At 48.6% G+C, this 13182-nt stretch overlaps 1 protein-coding gene across 1 annotated transcript in view; it reads left to right on the top strand.

Moving 5' to 3' along the window:
- Window positions 1–507: 507 nt before the first annotated feature.
- Window positions 508–13182, top strand: part of PTPN4 (protein tyrosine phosphatase non-receptor type 4) — a gene marked incomplete in the record, with an annotated part of 165913 nt that continues 153238 nt past the window's right edge. Inside the window, 1 exon segment of the mRNA XM_073634460.1 lies at window positions 508–1431.

Here is a 13182-nt window from a genome sequence, read left to right on the forward strand (position 1 = left end):
ACATCTGGTGTCACTTATATAATCAGAATAAGGACTGCATACACTCAGTGTCAACTTTTGAATCGGAACACCCAGGATTATAGACCTCCGCCTGTTCTTTGGTTCTATACATCCAGAGTTACCTATAGAAGCACCCTCACTGGTCCCCCGGTGTCACCTATAGAGCAACACCGGCCGGACTGTATACCTCCCATGTCGCCTACAGAACGGCATCTCATGGACTGTTTACCTGTATTGTCAGCGGTATGCAGACCGTATCTGTCCACTGACACCTATAGGACCACTTTCAGAAGGACTGTATGTGTATAGTGTCAGTGAGAGGCCCCTTGTCACCTATAGGATTGGCTTCATCTGAGTCACCTGTAGAGGCATCCTCAGCCGGAACTTCAGACTCTTCCCGTCACCTATAGAACCGACTGTCTGAGATATATATCGGGGTTTTCTGGATCATGAGCTGCCTATACATTCACCGGGAACACCCGTCGACGCTGTTTATAAGGCTGATCTTGAACATATAGATTTTCTATTGGCTATAAATTCGTCATCTCTGGGAGCTTAAAGATCCACCCGTATATATCTGATCATTGTCTCCGGGGGCTCCTGATACCTATAGATCCACCGGTTTGTTTATCTCCAAGGGTCCCTGTTGCCTATAGATCCACCTGCCGGAACGTATAGTTCTCCCAGACTGTCACCCTTGGGACGTTTTTACTTCTTTGACAGCTAAAGATTGCCTGGAACATATCCCGGAGCTTACAGGTCCATCTGGATATAACACACTTTGTCTGCTGGGACGTATAGATCTGCCGGGTGCACCTATAGATCCTTCATGACCCTTTACCCAATATATTGATCCTCCACCACCTATACATCGCTATTCTCCCATCACCCCAGAAATCCCTCCCCTCCTCCTCCTCACCTCTACTCCTTCCCATCACCTCCTATAGACCTGCCACTGTCTCCAGCTATATACATCTGACCCCCCCCCCCATTACCTAACACCCTATATATACATCTGACCCCCCCCATTATCTATCCTCCATCCCTATATACATCCATCTTCCCTCTGCTATCACTCGCATTCAACAGTTGCCTAACTCTCACCACCCCTCTGCCGTTCTCCTATAGATTGCAGTGGAGGTGATCATTGTCCCCCCTCCTATAGGGCCACCTCCTGTACCCCCCCCCCCCCGATCTCTCTGATCATCTGCAATCCACCCACTTCCCTTCCTTTTGATTACTTGCCCTTTACCCCGGAGATCCCTGCGCCCGGCTGCAGCATGACGCTCCATCTCCTGGGAATGCCGCCTCCTCCGACTCTCCAGTGGAGCTGAGACCACCCGACGGGTGCAACTGGAAGGACCCCCCCACCCCACCCCCCACCCCTCCACGTTCTTCCCTGCGAACTGCAAGACCGGCTCTTATATGAAGGTAAACGTGTGTGTGTGTCTATTGTGTCACATTGTGGGGCATTGTATACTCAGAGGGTGGCCCTCAGGGCGTAGATCATGCATGGTGCTGGTGACCCTAATCTTCAGTTCCTGAGCTGTCACCCCCCCCCCCCCACAATCCTTCTGCCAGCCGAGGCCCCCCCCCAATCCTTCTCCAGCCGAGCCCCCCCCCCCCCCCCTCCTCCAGGGCAGCAGATGAGGAGGTCAGATGGTGCATGCCAGAGATGTCGCCCCCTCTGCCAGCCGAGGGCATATTAAACCCCCTCCCCCCCAAGGCAGCGGATGGAGGCGGGTCACTCTTGGCACAGATCTTGCATGCCAGTGCCCCTATTCTCCAATTCCAGGCTGTCACCCCATCCCCCGTGCCAGCTGAGGGGCAAATTATACCCCCCCAGTGTAATGGGGGGGCGGGGTCCCATCCTGCAAGCCAGTGGCCCTAATCCTGAATTCCAGAGCAATCACTCCACACCCCCTATACCAACTGAAGGCCCTCCCCCCTTCCAGTGGCATATTATACCCCCCCCCCCCCCCCCCAGGGCAGCAGGTGGAGGCGGGTCACTCTTGGCACAGTTCTTGCATGGTGGTGCCCCTGTTCTCCAATTCCAGGCTGTCACCCCACCCCCTGTGCCAGCTGAGGGGCACAGTGTAATGGGGAGGGGGATGACCCATATTGCAAGCCAGTGACCCTAATCCTGAATTCCATAGCAGTTACCCCACACCCCCTCTGCTTACTGATACCCCCCCCCCCCAGGGCAACAGGAGGTGAGTCGCTCTCGGCACAGATCTTGCATGGCGGTGCCCCTATTCTCCAATTCCAGAGCTTTAACCCCACCCCCTGTGCCAGCTGAAGGGCACATTATACTCCAAGTGTATTGGGGGGGGTCATCACATCTTGCAAGCTAGTGACCCTAATCCTGAATTCCAGAGCAATCGCCCCACACCCCTCTGCCAACTGAACCCCCCCCCCCCCCCTCCAGGACAGCTGACGGAGGCGGGTAGCCCTTAGGGCACAGATTGTGCGTTCCAGTGACCCGGCTCTCTAATACATAGCCCCAGCTGAGGGCCACATTATGACCCCCTCTAGGGCAGTGGATGGAGGCAGGTTGCCCTCAGGGCGCAGATCTTGCAAGCTGGTGGCCCTAATCTCGAATTCCAGAGCTGTCACCCCCCCCCTCCCCATTCTGCCTCCTGGGGGGCATATTATACCCCCCCACTAGGACAATAGATGGAGGAAGGTCGCTCTCGGCACATCTTGCATGCTGCACCCTCCAGTGCTTCTGTCAGCATAAGGGTGTATTATACCCCCCATACCCCCCCAGTAGCCCTTAGGGCACAGATCTTGCATGCCAGTAACTCTATTCTCCATTTCCATAGCTGTGCCCCCACCCCCTCTGCCAGCTCTCTGCCAGCTGAGGGGCACATTATACCCCCCCCCCCTCTCTATTGCAGCATATTGGGGAGGGTGCCCATCAGGGCGCACATTTGGCAAGCCAGTGACCCTTATCCTGAATTCCGTAGTCGTCACATTATACCCTCCTGTAGGGCATTGGATGGAGGGCACAGGTCTTGCATTCCAGTGACCCTAATCTCGAATTCCAGAGCTGTCACAACCCCCCCCCTCCCCCCCACCTTCTGCCAGCTGAGGGCACATAATACACCCCCCTCTAGGGCATTGTGCGGGGGGGGGGGCAACCCTTAGGGCACAGATATTGCATGCCAGTGACCCTGTTCTCTAATCCCATAGTCATCACCCCACCCCCCTGTGCAAGCCGAGGGGCATAGTGTACCCTCCCCTCTAGGGCATTAGATGGGTGTAGGTCGCCTTCAGGGTGTAGATATTGCATGCTGGTGACCCTAATCTTTAATTCCTGCGCCCCCCCTTCGCCCAATTCATCTTCAAGCTGAGGGGCATATTATACCCCCCACTAGGGCAATTGGATGGAGAGTCACCCTCAGGGCACAGATCTTGCATGCCAGTAGCCTTATTCTCCCCCCCCCCCCCCCCCCACCAGCACTGAGGGGTACATACCCCCCCTTCTAGGACACTGGATGGAGGTGGGTCGCTCCTGGCAGAAATCTTGCAAGTTGGTGACCCTAATCTTTAATTCCTGAAGCGCCCCCCCATCCTACTGCCAGCTGAGGGGCATATTATACCCCCTACTAGGGCAGCGTAACGAAGAAGGGGGGGGTGCCACATCTTACAAGCCAGTGACCCTAATCCTGAATTCCAGAGCCATCACCCCCCCTCCCCCTCCCCCTCCCGCTGAGTGGCACATCATACCCTCCCTCTAGGGCAGCATATTGGGGGGGGAGGGTCGCATCTGGCATGCGGGTGACCCTAATCCTCTGCCAGCCGAGGGGCACATTATCCCCCTTTTAATCTTCTGCATAACGGATAAGTATACCGGTGACCCCAATCCTGTTTTACCCCCCCCCCCAATGAACCCCAATGGTGGGCTGTGGATCTCTGATTCCCTCAATCGCCCCAGGGAGGGGAAGGGGGAGGGGGGGAGGGGGGCGCCGTCCTCCTGCCATCCGGCTGGCATTGTTGAGCGGAGCCCCTTCGTCTGGAGATCTGCAGATTAACCATTCATAAAAAAAAAGAAAAAAAAAAAAAGAGCGGCTGTTCCGTATCGCGGAATGTATCTGTTTTGTGTTTTTATTCTGGTGTTTGCAGAAAGCTCGGCGTGGTGCTGACAGACGTTTTTTTTTTTTCTATGAGCGCACAGATATAGATGTAGCATTACGTCACTTCTTCTTCTTCTGTGTGCGTCCCCCTGCAGCAGAAGCTGAGCCCTCCGCCGCTCCGGATCGGTCATCTGCAGCTTTATTGTTCATCGCGTGCGTCTGACAGCTGTGACAGCGCCTGGACCCCCCGCAGGCAGGACGCCGCGATAAATGCAAAAAAGGGGGGGGGGTGCATCATTTCTAAAGTTTAGTGCGGGCCCCACGAACGCCGCGTTCCCGCGATCCGCACACTGACATCATTACAACAGTCAGTTAAAGGAGAGAACCGCACTTCAACGAATACAGCAAAACTGCATTGAGCTTCCCGTTCACACAATGAGGTGGGGGGCGGTAAAACCTCATTGTGCCGTTTTAGCTGCAGGATCAGCGGGGGTGGGGTGGGGGGTACATGGCATGGCCACAATGCTTTGCAAGAATTATACCCCCCCCCCCCCCCCTGTCCTTTTCAGCATCAGCCGAATGGAACCCATTCAAGTGAATGGGACCGCTCGGCGACATGGAATGTACACAGTTGTGAGGAGGCGCTACAGTCAAATGCTCTCTGAAGAGCAATCCGAACGTTGATTGCTCTTCAGAGAGCACCACTGGTGTAAGTGAACCTTTAGCATGTGGGCTGGCATTCGCTTTGGAGGGGGGGGGGGCTCTGGGGGCAGTGTTGACCTTTTTTTTTTTTTTTTTTTTTTTTTTTTTAAGTAGAGCTGCGCGATTCTGGCCAAAATGAGAATCACAATTTTTTTTGGCTTAGAATAAAAAGATCACGATTCTCGTGACGTAAAATCTTTCACATTATACAACAAAAAAATTGGGTTTTTTTATTTTTTTTTTTTTCTATTCATTAAAGTGTAATTTTTTCCCAAAAATTTGCATTTGAATGACTGCTGTGCAAATGCCGTGTGACATAAAATATTGCAACAACCACCATTTTATTCTCTAGGGTCTCTACTAAAAATAAAACAAATGGTTGTGTGTATGTGTGTGTATTGTTTGGGGGTTCTAAGTAATTTTCTAGCAAAAAAAAAAATGATTTTAACTTGAAACCAACAAATGTCAGAAAAAGGTTTAGTGTTTAGATGGTTAAACTTCCCTTATTTACACACCACAGTCTATTCCTTTGATCGAAAGGACAAATCGTTACAATATTTATACTTAAGTTCTAAAGATGTTGTGATTCTTGGCAGACTGCCCTATTTTTTTTTTTTATTTTTTTTTTCCTCTTTCTTTTGACGGCTGTTGGCTTTAGCAAAGAATCGGGGAAAAAATCGCGATAACGATTCTTAACGATTAATTGTGCAGCTCTACTACAAAGTAACCCTTTCTTCTCCATGCCGCAGCATCACGTAGGAGTGGTAGGTCGCCGCAGCGTCACGTAGGAGTGGTACGTTGTCCAGGGCGTCACGTAGGAGTGGTACGTCGCCGCAGCGCCACGTAGGAGTGGTACGTCGCCTGCAGCGTCACGTAGGAGTGGTACGTCGCCTGCAGCGTCACGTAGGAGTGGTACGTCGCCTGCAGCGTCACGTAGGAGTGGTACGTCGCCTGCAGCGTCACGTAGGAGTGGTACGTTGTCCGCAGCGCCATGAAGTGGTGGTACGTTGTCCGGAGCGTCACGTAGGAGTGGTATGTCGTCACAGCGTCACGTAGGAGTGGTACGTCGCCGCAGCGTCACGTAGGAGTGGTACGTCGCCTGCAGCGTCACGTAGGAGTGGTACGTCGCCGCAGCGCCACGTAGGAGTGGTACGTCGCCTGCAGCGTCACGTAGGAGTGGTACGTCGCCTGCAGCGTCACGTAGGAGTGGTACATCGCCTGCAGCGTCACATAGGAGTGGTACGTTGTCCGCAGCGCCACGAAGTGGTGGTACGTTGTCCGGAGCGTCACGTAGGAGTGGTATGTCGTCACAGCGTCACGTAGGAGTGGTACATTGCCGCAGCGTCACGTAGGAGTGGTACGTTGTCCGCAGCGTCACGTAGGAGTGCTATGTTGTCCGTAGGGACGTCCACTCAGAAGGATGAAAGACCCATTCATATGATGTCCTCCCAAAAGGTGCCACAAGATCTTTCACTGGCTGTGTCCACTGGAGACAGCCAATGACAGATCACTTTACCGGCCCCGCTGACTGCTGTGACCAATCGCAGCAGGTTACATGACCATCTTAATCAATGGATGGCTTCCTTTCATGCCATTCATTGTATAGAATTATGTTGCTAGCTGTGATTGGTCACGCTTTGCTTTGGCCAATCATAGCTAATCACAGCAAAAGACACTGAATGAGAATCCGCTTTCGTTTAGTAAAAATGGTTGCTTATATCAATGAAATTCATTGACTATAAGCAATTGCAATGTGTAAAAAAAAAAAAAAAAGAAAAAGAAAATAATCCTACTCACTTCCCCAGAGTAGTACATTGTTACTGTGATAATACTGTGATGCTCTGGTCACAGTGTGTCCAAAAAAAAATTATTACCTCTTCCTTCCTGTTTGTTTTTTTTGTTTTTTTAATATACATACTGTCACCAGCGTCCCTGATCACTGCCACACCAGTTATATGATGACGCTGTACTGGTGACAGAATGTAAAAAAAAAAAAGTGAAATGAAATGTTTTTAATTTCCTTTATGTTTCCAAAAAATTGCAACTTCAGAGAACTCCATAGGCCTCTTACTAAACACCTTGTACTGTCTACTTTCCAAAAGGGGGGTGATTTCGGGGGGGGGGGGTTTATCTGTACTGTCTCGGCATTTTCTGGCCTCAAGAAATGAGATCGGCCGTCAGTACAACATCCGGATTGATCAATTTTCAGATATATTTCCCATAGTTTGTGGACCCTGTAACTTTCCTACAGACGAAATAATATACACTGTGATTTGGGTTCTTTTCACCAAAGAAATATATTTTGGCCTAAATTTATGAAGAACAATTATTTATTTATTCGCAAAATTCTATAACAGAAACGGAGACAAATTTTGTTTTCAAATTATTTTTTTTTTTTTTTTCCGTTTAGCAAAATATTTAAAACCCCAGTGGTCATTAAATACCACCGAAAGAAAGCTCTTCTTGAGTGAGCAAAATGATAAAAATTAAATTTGGGTACAGTGTTGTATGACCGCGCGATTGTCATTCAACGTGTGACAGCGCTGAAAGCTGAAAATTGTCCTGGGCAGGAAGTGGGTGAAGGTGCTCAGTATTGAAGGGGGTGAAGGTGCTCGGTATTGAAGGGGGTGAAGGTGCTCAGTATTGAAGTGGGTGAAGGTGCTCAGTATTGAAGTGGGTGAAGGTGCTCGGTATTGAAGGGGGTGAAGGTGCTCAGTATTGAAGTGGGTGAAGGTGCTCAGTATTGAAGGGGGTGAAGGTGCTCGGTATTGAAGGGGGTGAAGGTGCTCGGTATTGAAGTGGGTGAAGGTGCTCAGTATTGAAGGGGGTGAAGGTGCTCGGTATTGAAGGGGGTGAAGGTGCTCGGTATTGAAGGGGGTGAAGGTGCTCGGTATTGAAGTGGGTGAAGGTGCTCGGTATTGAAGTGGGTGAAGGTGCTCGGTATTGAAGGGGGTGAAGGTGCTCGGTATTGAAGGGGGTGAAGGTGCTCGGTATTGAAGGGGGTGAAGGTGCTCGGTATTGAAGGGGGTGAAGGTGCTCGGTATTGAAGGGGGTGAAGGTGCTCGGTATTGAAGGGGGTGAAGGTGCTCGGTATTGAAGGGGGTGAAGGTGCTCGGTATTGAAGTGGGTGAAGGTGCTCGGTATTGAAGGGGGTGAAGGTGCTCGGTATTGAAGGGGTTAAACTTTGGAAACTCAGGCTGACTAAAAGAAACCGGCTGCCATTTCTGCTTCCTCCTGGAAATTTTGGAGTCCATGATAAGCATGCAGTGAAGTCAGAACTCCCGTTCTGCAGGTTTGTTTTGAGCCTGAAAGTACTGAAGCCAACGGATCACCATAAGATGACAACCGGTATTTTCAGACGGGAAGACCAGCAATGGCGTCCTCCAGACTTCCCTCTGGAAGCCTTTGGTCTGAGCTTAATGCCTTTCATTGCAGTTATGATTCCGCAGGATTTCAGGGCAGGACTGCGGCCTCATGACTGTGCATGACCCCTCACATCTCCCAATATGTTGGGGAGGGGCTGCAGCAGCTTTGGGAAGGGGGCAGCAATAGAACTGGGGGTACTTCGCCCCCTTTTTTTTTTTTCTCTCTGGCTTGGGTTCAGCATTGTTTGGTACATGTGACTACCGGCGGTTATACGGATCTGGCTGGCAGGGCAGAGTGATGCAAGCCATGAATGCCGATACGAGAAGTAGAGGCTCTAGGGTACAGGTGGTCAACTTTCTTGATATGGGGGGGCCTCCAGTGCGGCCCTCAAAATCACTTAAGGGCCACACATATTTCGTGAATATTCAGTGTCAGAGACAGCAGACCCACAACAGGATATAGTCAGAGACTGTGGGCATGATGCAGGAGATGATCAGAGACTGCAGACTTGGTACAAGAGATGGTCAGAGACTGCAGACATAGTACAGGAGATGATCAGAGACTGCAGACATGATACAAGAGATGGTCAGAGACTGCAGACTTGGTACAAGAGATGGTCAGAGACTGCAGACTTGGTACAAGAGATGGTCAGAGACTGCAGACTTGGTACAAGAGATGGTCAGAGACTGCAGACTTGGTACAAGAGATGGTCAGAGACTGGGGACTTAGTTACATAGTAAGTGAGGTTGAAAAAAAGACACTAGTCCATCAAGTCCAACCTATATGTGTGATTATATGTCAGTATTACATTGTATATCCCTGTATGTTGCGGTTGTTCAGGTGATTATCTAATAGTTTTTTGAAACTATCGATGCTCCCCGCTGAGACCACCGCCTGTGGAAGGGAATTCCACATCCTTGCCGCTTTTACAGTAATGAACTCTACGTAGTTTTTAAGGTTAAACCTCTTTTTTTCTAATTTTAATGAGTGGCCACGAGTCTTGTTAAACTCCCTTCTGCAAAAAGGTTTTCTCCCTATTGTGGGGTCACCAGTACGGTATTTGTATATTGAAATCATATCCCCTCTCAAGCGTCTCTTCTCCAGAGAGAATAAGTTCAGAGCTCACAACCTTTCCTCATAACTAAGATCCTCCAGACCCTTTATTAGCTTTGTTGCCCTTCTTTGTACTCGCTCCATTTCCAGTACATCCCTCCTGAGGACTGGTGCCCAGAACTTAACAGCATACTCCAGGTGCGGCTGGACCAGAGTCTTGTAGAGCGGGAGAATTATCGTTTTATCTCTGGAGTTGATCCCCCTTTTTAATGCCAATATTCTGTTTACTTTGTTAGCAGCAGCTTGGCATTGCATGCCATTGCTGAGCCTATCATCTACTAGGACCCCCAGGTCCTTTTCCATCCTAGATCCCCCCAGAGGTTCTCCCCCCAGTCTATAGATTGCATTCAGATTTTTGCCACCCAAATGCATTATTTTACATTTTTCTACATTGAACCTCATTTGCCATGTAGTCGCCACCCCATTAATTTGTTCAGGTCTTTTTGCAAGATTTCCACATCCTGCGGAGAAGTTATTGCCCTGCTTAGCTTAGTATCGTCCGAAAATACAGAGATTGAACTGTTTATCCCATCCCCCAGGTCGTTTATGAACAAATTAAATAGGATTGGTCCCAGCACAGAACCCTGGGGGACCCCACTACCCACCCCTGACCATTCCGAGTACTCCCCATTTATCACTACCCTCTGAACTTGCCCTTGTAGCCAGTTTTCAATCCATGTACTCACCCTATGGTCCATGCCAATGGACCTTACTTTGTACAGTAAACGTTTATGGGGAACTGTGTCAAATGCTTTTGTAAAATCCAGATACACCACGTCTACGGACCTTCCTTTATCTAGATGGAAACTCACCTCCTCATAGAAGGTTAGTAGATTGGTTTGGCAAGAACGATTCTTCATGAATCCATGCTGATTATTGCTAATGATGCCGTTCTCATTACTAAAATCTTGTATATAGTCCCTTATCCTCCCCTCCAAGAGTTTACATACTATTGATGTTAGGCTAACTGGTCTGTAATTCCCAGGGATGTATTTTGGGCCCTTTTTAAATATTGGTGCTACATTGGCTTTTCTCCAATCAGTTGGTACCATTCCAGTCAGTAGACAGTCAGTAAAAATTAGGAACAATGGTCTGGCAATTACTTGACTGAGTTCCCTAAGTATCCTCGGATGCAAGACATCTGGTCCCGGTGATTTATTAATGTTAAGTTTCTCAAGTCTAATTTTAATTCCGTCCTCTGTTAACCATGTAGGTGCTTCCTGCGTTGTGTCATGAGGATAAACACTGCTGTTTTGGTTACTGAAGCCCCCCGATTCACTCGTGAATACTGAGGAGAAGAATAAATCCAATACCTTTGCCATCTCCCCATCCTTTGTAACCAGATGTCCTTCCTCATTCTTTATGGGGCCAATATGGTCTGTCCCCCCTTCTTTACTGTTTACATACTTAAAGAATTTCTTGGGATTTTTTTTGCTCTCCTCCGCTATGTGTCTTTCATGTTCTATCTTAGCCGTCCTAATTGCACCCTTACATTTCCTGTTGCATTCTTTATAAAGTGTGAATGCTGAGGATGATCCCTCAACCTTGTATTTTTTTTGAAGGCCTTCTTTGCTTTTATATGCATTTTTACATTGGAGTTAAGCCATCCAGGACTTTTGTTCGCTCATTTAAATTTATTACCCAATGGGATACATTGGCTAATGCCCTTATTTAATATGCTCTTAAAGCAAACCCATCTCTCCTCCGTATTCTTTGTTCCTAATATTTTATCCCAATTTATGCCTTCTAGCAAGGTTTGTAGTTTAGGGAAGTTGGCTCTTTGAAATTCAGTGTCTTTGTATTCCCTTTATGTTTCCTATTTGTGTGATTTATACTGAAGCCAATTGACCTGTGATCGCTGTTACCTAAATTGCCCCGTATTTCCACATCTGTGATCAGGTCTGTATTGTTGATAATCAATAGGTCTAGTAACGCTTTGTTTCTAGTTGGTGCATCTACCATCTGACCCATAAAATTGTCCTGCAAGACATTTAGGAACTGGCGAGCCTTAGACGAATGCGCGGTTTCCTCCGCCCAGTCTATGTCTGGATAATTAAAATCCCCCATTATGATAACACTTCCCATCCTTGCTGCTAATCCAAATTGTGATAGGAGATCCGTCTCCACTTCCTCCCTCAGGTTAGGGGGCCTATAGCATACTCCCAGTATTATTTTCCCCTTAGCTTCATCCCTTTGGAGCTCTACCCATAAGGATTCCACCTCCTCACTAGCTCCCTCAGTGATGTCATCTCTCTCATTCACTTGTACATTATTCTTTATATATAGGCATACTCCTCCCCCTTTTTTACCCTCTCTATCCTTGCGGTAAAGAGTATACCCTTGAATGTTTCATGAGAGCTGTTGAACCAGGTCTATGAAATTCCCACAAAATCCAAATCCTCCTCGTACAACAGTATCTCTAGTTCATCCATCTTGTCCTCCAGGCTCCTGGCATTGGTGAATATGCCACGAAATTTAACCGGTCGCATATTATCCTCTTATTGGGTGTTCTGAGATTGCAACTAGGACTTGCTACTATACTCACCTTGTGTTTTTGTGCTTTGGTCAACCTACCACTAATGCCCCCAATACTACCCTCTGGAATATCTTCTGCGCTGACTATCTCTACCTCTGGACCCTCCCCCCCATCGCCTAGTTTAAAAACCCCTCTAACTTTTTGGCCATCTTCATTCCCAGCAGATCTGCACCCTTCTCATTTAGGTGCAGTCCGTCCCTTCTATAGTACCGGTTACCGACTGAGAAGTCAGCCCAGTCCTCCAGGAACCCAAACCCCTCCTTACTACACCAGCTGTTCAGCCACTTGTTTACTTCCCTAATCTCCCTCTGCCTTTTTGGTGTGGCTCGATGTACCGGTAGTATTCCTGAGAACACTACCTTGGCTGTCCTTTTCCTCAGTTTAGCTCCCAAGTCCCTAAAATTGTTCTTTAGGACACTCCATCTGCCTCTGACTTGGTGTCATTGGTGCCAATGTGCAGCTGGGTCTTCCCCAGCCCCTCCCAGTAATCTGTCCACCAGATCTGTGATACAAGAGATGGTCAGAGACTGCAGACATGATACAAGAGATGGTCAGAGACTGCAGACATGATACAGGAGATGGTCAGAGACTGCAGACATGATACAGGAGATGGTCAGAGACTGCAGACATGATACAGGAGATGGTCAGAGACTGCAGACATGATACAGGAGATGGTCAGAGACTGCAGACATGATACAGGAGATGGTCAGAGACTGCAGACATGATACAGGAGATGGTCAGAGACTACAGACATGATACAGGAGACACTCAGAGACTGCAGACATGATACAATAGATGGTCGAAGACTGCAGACATGATACAGGAGACGCTCAGAGACTGCAGACATACTACAGGAGATGCTCAGCGACTGCGGACATACTACAGGAGATGATCAGAGACTGGGGACATGATACAGGAGATGATCAGAGACTGCAGACATAATACAGGAGATGATCAGAGACTGCAGACATGGTACAGGAGATGATCAGAGACTGGGGACATGATACAGGAGATGATCAGAGACTGCAGACATAGTACAGGAGATGATCAGAGACTGCAGACATACTACAGGAGACGGTTAGAGACTGCAGACATACTACAGGAGATGGTCAGAGACTGCAAACATAGTACAGGAGATGGTAAGAGACTGATGGTCAGAGACTGCAGACATAGTACAGGAGATGATCAGAGACTGCAGACATAGTACAGGAGATGATCAGAGACTGCAGACATAGTACAGGAGATGATCAGAGACTGCAGACATAGTACAGGAGATGATCAGAGACTGCAGACATAGTACAGGAGATGATCAGAGACTGCAGACATAGTACAGGAGATGATCAGAGACTGCAGACATAGTACAGGAGATGATCAGAGACTGCAGCA

The sequence above is a fragment of the Aquarana catesbeiana genome, linkage group LG06 (genome assembly GCF_042186555.1).
Source record: "Aquarana catesbeiana isolate 2022-GZ linkage group LG06, ASM4218655v1, whole genome shotgun sequence".
Lineage (NCBI taxonomy): Eukaryota > Metazoa > Chordata > Amphibia > Anura > Ranidae > Aquarana > Aquarana catesbeiana.